The sequence below is a fragment of the Numida meleagris genome, chromosome 14, assembly GCF_002078875.1.
Source record: "Numida meleagris isolate 19003 breed g44 Domestic line chromosome 14, NumMel1.0, whole genome shotgun sequence".
Taxonomy (NCBI): Eukaryota; Metazoa; Chordata; class Aves; order Galliformes; family Numididae; genus Numida; species Numida meleagris.
In genome coordinates, this window is record NC_034422.1 from 6,770,517 (window position 1) to 6,779,495 (window position 8,979).

The 8,979-nt window shown below is 53.1% G+C and overlaps 1 protein-coding gene across 1 annotated transcript in view; it reads right to left on the bottom strand.

Annotated features, from left to right (window-relative positions):
* Positions 1–1,214, bottom strand: part of CMKLR1 (chemerin chemokine-like receptor 1) — an 8,555-nt gene extending 7,341 nt beyond the window's left edge. The window contains exon 1 of the mRNA XM_021413054.1: positions 1,113–1,214. The gene's annotated coding sequence lies outside the window, so the exon portion shown is untranslated. The remainder of the gene's footprint in view (positions 1–1,112) is intronic.

Below are 8,979 nucleotides of genomic sequence, written 5' to 3' on the forward strand. Positions count from 1 at the left end.
ACCCTCCTGTCCTCCCGCCGCCCCCAACTCCTTCCAAGACGTTGAGTCACTTCCCTTGGTGAAATCTGGCTTCCAAACGCTGCTGCTGCTTTTGGGTCTGGGTTCTCCCATGGTTTTTATTACCACTGGTGCTCAGCTGTTCCCAAGCAGCACCCGCAGGCTCAGCTATAGCACCTCCAGCCTCGTGTGCCTTTCACGGGGGCTGCAAAGCAAACGGAAGGGGCTCCACCTGCTCGTGGCCAGCCCAGCCCCAATCCCAGCCGGTCGGTTTTCCGGGGCTGTCCCATTCTCAGCAAGGATTGAACCACTCCGCATCCGCCCCCACAGAGCAGGAGGTTCCAATCACCCCGCTCTTGATGTGGCACCAAGCGGATCCCTCTTCCTGCCCTGCATCCCCTGCTGCACTCAACCCCTGGGTTGGGCTCTGCGTGCACAGGACAGCCATGGGTGTGCAGCAGGTCTGAGGGAACGACCCAGCTTCTCACACACTCTTAAAATAACGACACCTTTTGGACAAACCAGCATCAGCGCCCTGACCCTTCCCAGGGGGACACCCAGCACCAAGGGAGTGGATGCTCTCCTTGCACCCCCAGCAGCTCCACTTCTCCAAATTCACCAACAGCAGATCCCCCATCGAGCAGCCACAATTCCCCCAAAAGCACCGGGCTTATCAAACCGCACTGAGGACACATTTCAGAAGCGGTGTGCCATGCCCATGGAACCCACACCTCAGGGCACACCTTCATCCCACACACCTGAGCCACGCAGACTTCGGGGCAGGAGCTCAGCCATGTGCCCTGCTGGGATCCGCCCATCCCTGGGTCCTTTCCTGGGCATCTGTGGGACAGGATGCAGGATAGGATCGTGCTCACACACCCTTATCCCTGTGCTTAGCAAAACGTCAAGGTAAAAACCATGCTGACATGGGACAAAACGCACCCCAAGCATCAGCTCTGCGGTTTGGGTTTTGCCTCCCAGGACCACTGTGATGCCACACAGCCTTGGGAACCGCTCCTAGCCCTCAGCACCTCCTGGATGGTGGGAACCAGCCTGAGTCACCCCAGCAGCCGTCACAGTAATAGGAAAGAGAAGACAGGGAAGACACCCCCCACCTCTCCCCGTGTTTCCCACGCGTTGCTCATCGCTCCCTCCGTGACCTGCTGTGACAACACGCCCTGCTCCGCGTCCCATCCGAGTGGAAATGAAAGCTCACTGCAAAAATAAAAAAGCCCACATACAGGATGTCAAGGAGACGGCTCCACCTTCCATGTTTCACTGATTCGGTACAATCGTGGAAAAAAAAACAGTCCCAGGCTTGTGCAACTTGCAGCTTATAAATAGCAGTGCAGAGCCCAGCGGGGCTGCAGGCAGGCACGGCCATGCTCGCTGACTGCCCCATGCTGCTACAAGTAGAGCTGCAGGAGGCACCGTGCCCCATTAATTGCACCCCACTGCAGCCCCCATTCACTGAGTCCCACTGCAACTCCATTCATTGCGTCCCCCATTCACTGTGTCCCATTGCTGGGTTGAAGGAGGCATCCTACATCCCTGCGAGCCTGAGATATTCTTTTCACCCCAAAGCCACCCACCCCTTCCCCTCAGTGCTGGCTGCGTACAATCAGTTAATTACCCACAGGGTAATTAACTTGCCTGGCTCAGGAAAGGAGGTGATGAAGGCACAAGCAGGGCCCTGCAAAGCCAAACCCTCGCGCATTCACCCACAGCCCAGTGATTTGGAGACCCTCCTTCAGACTACACCATGCAAAAGAAGGATCTTTACCATACCTACGCAGGGCTATGCAGCTCCTTTTTCAGCCCGAGAATCCTGCTGAGCACTGGGAGATGCTCAGAAGCACGAGCAGGAGAGCAGTGCACGCTGCCAGAGGTCACCTTCTGGCACCCAAACCCCCCTCAGTGCTGTGGGCTGCAGATGCTCTGTGGGGCTGTCACTGGGGAATCACCCAGCAGTGATGGATGTGCCCACACTGAGCGATTCATTGGCAGCTCCATGTTTGTGTCAAGTGCCATTTACAGCTCCCAGCACTGAGATGAGGGATTGCAGGGCATTGGCAGTTTGTTTTGTTTTTAAGCCCCAGCACGGGGCATCCTTTTCTGCATTATCCTTGTTCCTTGCCTTCAAATCCTTCTAGCAGGTGATGGACAGGATGCCAGCAGGGATTTACAAGCAGAGACATCTCCTTACACCAGATCCCCACCGAGGATTTGATTCCTGCAGTCCCCACTCTCTCATCTAAGAAGCTTCTGGAGCACTAAAAGCCACCAAAGAGAGAATGAGTGCCTCTGGAATCAAGGATGAGGAGCAGCACCAGGCTCCTGCACACAGCACTTCTTCCCCTGGGGCTCATTAGGGGCTCATTAAGCTTCAATGAGAATTGCAGGGTGCTTCAGCCAAGACAAGCAGCAAAGGATGAAGCATCCCAAGCCCTGATCACCCATAGTCCTGATGTGCATCACTCCACACCATCCATCATCTGCCATTCAAGGAGTTCTTCCAGCCTTTCCACCCTTCTCCACTCCTGCCCCTTCTCTACCCAGGCTCGCAGCTTTGCCATTCACCCAAACATGTTAAATGGAGCCCCAAATCTTCCCCTCCACTCCCTTTCAGCATTGTTTCACAGGGGACATTCAGCAAGAATCTCTCACCTAATTTAAGCCAACTGCACTGGAGGGAGCATGCTCTCCCCAGCCCTAAAGAGGTGTGGGGCTAATGAGGACCAGCTGGGGCCTTCCAAGGAGATCAATGACCCTGGGTACAACATGGTTCCTTAGGCTGCAGCGAAGCAGGATTTGGCTTCAACCAGCCCTGCTCTGTGTGCTTTAAACCATAGCTCAGAGGAAGCCTTCAGTAGAGGGGCACTCACGGTTGTCTTCAGCCCATCACTGGCATCATCCCATGGGGAAACATACAGTGCCCAATCACACCTCCCTTCAGGAGAAGGTTTGGGGGTAGAGTGAGTTAAAAACACAAATGTCTGAATGCGGGTTCCTTTAATCTCACTTCAAAGTTTCCAGTTTACAGCCCAAGCAAAATTAAGAAAATGCGTGGTTAAAGCCGCTCGCAGCAGAAAGCGAGTGTCTGTGCCAGGGACCGAGGTCGGTTCCGGTTGGATTTTGTTAATAAAGGAAAAATGTGTTTGATGCCTTTCCCACCAAGGTGGTGGACAAGGACGGGGTAAATGCTGGCATTCCCCTGGGGGGACACAGCAAGACCAGTTTTGGGAAATCATTAGATGGTTTTGGAGTCATCTCATCCCATCCTGTCCCATCCAATCCCACATCATCCCTCCCTATCCCATCCCATCTCATCCCCATCCCCACCCCACTCCCTACCACCAGTTGCTGAGAAGTGGCACAGATGCTGTTTTACTTTGGGAAGTCCCAATGCAATGTCATTCTTGGTCTCTTCTGCCCCAAGCTCTGGGTGCAGATCTCAGTGTGGTACGATCCTGAAGCCTTGAGCCTGCTCCTGAAAATTATTTAAGAAATAATAAATGTTGGAATATTTAGAAAGGGATTAATTAGTGCTGTTGATGGAAGCCAGATCTAGAGTTTGCCTTGGAAAGAAAACAAATCAAAGCCCAAAAGGGAGCACGGGGAGCAAAAGCTGTGCCAGAGAGCTGCACGCAAATGTTCCGTGTCACATTATACAGAATTAATGCTTTGGATTGTCTGCGCAGATGAAAAGTCTTTAACCTAAAGAATCAATTAAGTTTCCTTGCAGACAGCCTAATCTAACCCATGGGGGACTTTGGAGGGAGCGCAGCCCCTCGCCTCTCCTGAAGGCAGCTGTAAATCTCTGCCTCATTACCCAGCAGTGAGAGCACCCTGGAGCGAGCTTGGCATCGGCATCACCACCATCATCCGCCACCAGGGAGGTGGTGGTGCCCCATCCCTGGGGACACCCAAGGTCAGAGCACGGGGCTGTGAGCACTGATGGAGCTGTGGGTGTCCCTGTGCACTACAGGCAGTGGGACCTGATGGCCTTTGGGGGTCCCTTCTGACTCAAACCATTCTATGGTTCTGTCATCACCTGTTTGGCACAAAGTCCCCACAAACTCCATGGCAGGATTGGCACCAGGAATCAACAGGGGCCAATTCCTGGCAGCTGCGTGCCCAACACAGGGGGGGAATGCCTCCCACCTCCCCATCTCTTCTTGCAGCAGGAGTGGGATCTGCTGGCAGGGGGCAAGGGAAGGGAAATGGCCCCATGCGCTGGCCCCATCTCTGCAGCGGTGCAAGACAAGGTGGGATACTCAAACCCAAGCCCCAACCCCCATTCAATCCCTTTCCAATGGGAGCAGCGTGAGCCCAGCAGTGAGGAGCAGCCCTTGCTGCAGGGGCCGGCAATTCCGTCCCCGCTAATAGAATCAGCTTTGCCTCTGCTTTATGATCAGAAACGATCAGGGGGAGCGGCCTCAGACCTGAGTGAATTTCAGAGATTCATGGCGCTGGCACAGAGGTTTTGTGCCCCACTGGGTGCAGATGTGGGACAAAGGGGATGGTGGCACCCCAGGTCCCCTCAGTGCCACCGAGCTATGGTGCAGCTCAGGGCTGTGCCCAGCCCAGGGCCACGACCGCGTTGTTCTTTCATCCCCAGCTCCCTTGGAAATCACCCAGCCGTGCTCATGCCATAAAAAGAGAAGGAAACGCAATCAGATTTCAGATTGCCTTCTCCTAAATCCAAATTGCATCATATATCACTTCCATGATCACTGCCGCACTTCCTATCTTGCTCCACTCTTTTCTTCACACGAGATGCGTCCTCATGCAAACAGATCCCAAGGTTTTATTTACTAAATGGTGCATGGGCAAAACTCATTGCTCGCACCTTCCTCAGCCCCAGGCAGGAGCAAAGTGCAGGGGATGCAAGGAGGGAAAGGGAAACTTTCAGAACTATCTGTTTAAATGAGTCTCTTATCAATTGAATGTGCTACTTTGGCAGGCAAATTAGAACCCGTGCTCTCGCTTAATGAATAGGACAGCTTTTTATTTGACACATTAGGGACAGTCCTGATGAGCTAATTTGTTAATTAACTGAAGCCTTGGGGCTTTTGTCTCAGTAGATGTTGGCAAACCCTTTAATCTGAGGAGCTGCTCCTCCTTTGGGCCCCATCTCCAGCAGTGCCTCCTCCTTCCTGGGCTGCATCTGGGGCTCAGACCATGCCCCAAACATCCCCACAGCTCCACTCCCTGTCCTCACCCCCCAGCTGACACCCTTCAATCAGGTTTTACGGCTGCTGCTCAGCACCAGCTCAGTTCCCCTTCCCCTTTTTGCAGGAGGATTTACAGCTGCTGTTGAGGCAGAGCAGGAATTGTCCACAGCTGAGCTGCCTCTGCCCAGCAAAGTTCAGACCTAAAGGGAAAAAGAGAGAGAGAAAAAAAAGAAAAAGAAAAAAAAAAAAAAGAAGAGCTACTGGCTCAGATCAGAGAGAGAATTTTACTTCTTTCCCCCCCCCCCCCTCCATGGATTAATGAGCTAATTTACTTTAATGAGGGGTTATGTTCTCGAGTCTGCGTGCTAACAGCAGGGCATGCAATGCTCTCATGTGCAGTGGGGCACCAACCCAACATGGCAGCACTGCTTCCCCCAAAGCTGAGTAGGGCAGAGCCCCGCTGTGTGTTCCAGCTCCCTGCTTTATTCCTGGGTATGGTGCTGTCATGCCAGCTATGGTGTTATCAAGGAAATATGCAGCAGAGAGGCACCAGAGCCTCTCTTATCTCTGCTGCATCGCTGCCAGGTGGGAAGAAAACCTGCAGGAATGTTTGCAAGCTGATCAGGCAGAGGACTCACTTGAACCTCAGCATAATGTCTGCCCCAGGCTGGACGTGGCTCTGGGCAGCCTGGTCTAGTGGTTGGCAACCCTGCACTCAGCAGGGGGGTTGAAACTTGATGATCTTTGAGGTCCTTTTCAACCCAGGCCATTCTATTATTCTATGATAACACCAGGGGAAGGCATGGAGCGGGGAGATGCCTGCGTGGATGGGTGGGTGGGAGCATGGTGTGCAGACCCAGCATTGCCCCATTAATGCAGGCAAGCAGCTGGCCCCAAATTAATTCAATCAGCATCAAATTAAGTTGGCACCAAGTTAAGTCAGCACCAAATTAAGTTGGCACCAAACTAGGCTGGAATCAAATGAAGCTGTCCTGAAGCACTGGTGTCCTTTGGGCTGAGGGCAGTGCTGTGCCAGGAGGGATTGAGAATAAAGGTGGGTGCTGCAGTGGGGAAAGCTGAGTCCTGCCCCACCACTGGCAGCCCCACTGGAACCACTCAGTTATCTCTAGCTCTGTAAAATGAGTGCTGAGAGAGGTGGGGTGAAGAGCATCTTCCTACCACAAAGCCACCCCCAGGATTTGAATTTCTGTGCCAGAGGATTAGAGAAAAATGAGAGCTATGCTCACGAGGAAGAACAATGGCCTCCCATTTATATTTAGCAGCACTCCTTGTACGAGCCGCAGCCAAAATGCAATTTACAGGAACACAGCAAATTTCACAGCAATAAGGGATGCGCCAGTGCTCATCCACCCCCCAAGTTTCCATCAGCTCAATTCGGAGCTGCACTCTGGTCCCTGGGGAGCCCAAGGGGAGGTGATGCTGCATGCAGAGAGGTGGCTTTGCAGAGCCTCCCAGCTTCAGGTCCGGATTCACGCAAGCACCTGGATGAGAAGCGTGCTGCAGACAAATGGGGAGCAGGCAAAGGGGTTTGGTTTTTGGAGAAGGGAATGTGCAGAGCCAGCAGAGAGCAGGATGTGCAGCCCTCTGCCGCAGCCTTTCACCCCCATACTGTGCTCCCACCCAATGCATTTTAATTGAATTGATTTCTCTGGATGAGCCTGAGCCAGGAGACTTACTCATGGTGGGATCTTTGGGGTAAATGCCATAAAGCAGACATGCGCATGACCCCACTGGAGCCTCTGTGCAAATCCTGCTAGGACTTGCTCCTCTTCCCCAGACACGGGGGTCTACGGGGTCTTTGGTTCCCCATGGCTCTGCCTCTGCACCCCTGCCTGTCTCCTCATCCAGCCTCTAAATGTCTTGTCTGTTAATTAAAAGCCACTTTAAAGAAGGAATAACAACAACAACAACGCCGATCCCAAATTCTACTCCAGCCAGTCTGGAGGAAAACTCACATCCTTTGCCAAAGTGCGAGGGTTTTTCTTCCTCGGTCCTGGATTTCATGCTCCGAAAGGTCAGACCTCCCATCCAGACTTGTTTCTCACCGCCGGATTCACAACAATTGCAATCCCACAGCCCTGCACAAAGCATCAGACCCGCTCCCACTCCCTTGTCTCAAGCAGGGACCACGCACATGGCACGCAGAGGCTGTGGGGCACTGGGGCTCTCCGTTGGGTTATTCCCACTTCTTCCCCAGGACTCTCACCATGGCCTCAGCCCTGGCGATCTCATAGGCTCACGGAATCATTAAGGTTGGACAAAACCACTGAGTTCACCAAGTCTAACAGCCAACCCATCCCCTCCATACCACTAACCACCTCCCTCAAAGACTTATAGATCCATAAAACCATCTGAGTCGGAAGGGACCCACGAAGGCCGTCTGGTCCCACTCCGTGTGATGCACAGGGACACCCACAGCTCCATCAGTGCTCAGAGCCCCATTCCCTGACCTTGGGTGCCTGCAGGGACAGGAAAGATTGCAGAGATCCACTCTCATTGCTCATCCTGGTGAAATACGGAGAAAGACGACTTTTAGAAACCAAAGGGCAATGCACGAAGCAGATGTGCCATCAGTGATAAGGCAAAGCAAGGCTTTTAGCAACCAAATTTGCGCTTTGCACAGATTAGACATTAAAACGAACTCACTTAATTTCATGCCATATGCAAATCTTCACCAGCTGTCAGTTCTGTAATCACTGGAGACTAAATGTAATAGCTGAACAAGAGCACAAACGCAGCAAAGACTCCCACAGAAGCCCATCAGCAGTTCTGGGAAGCCAGGAGCTGCCCGGCCTCCTGCTCAAGCGCAGAACCCAAATGTCAGCAGGAGCCTCCATAAAACGTCTGCAAATGAAGTAACTAAAAAAGATGAGGCTATGACTTGCTCCTGGCACTGAAGCATTCCCAGACGAGCTGCAATTACAGCTCTCTGCAGCATCCAGCGCTTGTTAATTTGGGCTGAGCAAGCAGCCAGACCTCCAGAGGAGAGGCCAAGCTCCAGCCATGGGCATGACACATGCAAGAAGGAACCCGTGAATGATGCAGCACAGGGAGAAATACCCCGAACACTGCTCCCCACCCATGCAGAGAGCTCAGTATGAGCTGCAGGGAGCAGGCATGGCTGGGGCACACCAGAGGCAGGGATGGGCCGCAAGGCAAGCAGCAGAAATGAAGACAACATTTCAGCAGCCATAAAAGCACAGATTTACCATCCTGTCTCCCCCGTAATTAAACGCAGCCGCATAAAGCGAAATGTTTCACAATTCCTGATTTCTGCAGAGTGCTGGAGGAACCTGATAAAGGTGGAGTCACGCTGCTGAGGATAAGAGGGGCTGCACCGCCACTGGCAGGGAGAGGTGAGCCTAGATTTTAATTTGGAAGAATTTCAGAGGGCGTTTTATTTAACAGCATACAGGAAAAGTAAGAGCATGGCAAAAAAACATGGACTGCACTTGCTCCCTCCCCGTACCTCCAAGCTCAGCAGTGCAGAGGCCCAAGAACAGCACAGATTGCTTTGCAAATCCATTCATTCTGAGTTCTGCCTCGCTTGTTTCTGAGTACAGCTGCTAAGAAAAGTGGTGCACAGCTCCTGAAATCAGAACAAGAAAACCTGGGGGCCCGACTGCTGCTGGGAGAGCCCCATTGTCCCCAGGGCTGAGCTGTGCCCAGTGTGCTGGTGGCACACCGGGGGACCCCAGCCCTCACCCAGGCACAAGGAGGGCATTGAACAGCCCAGGAGCTTCTGCCAGCGCACAGCCGCTGCCTCCCCGGCATCCCTGCAGCT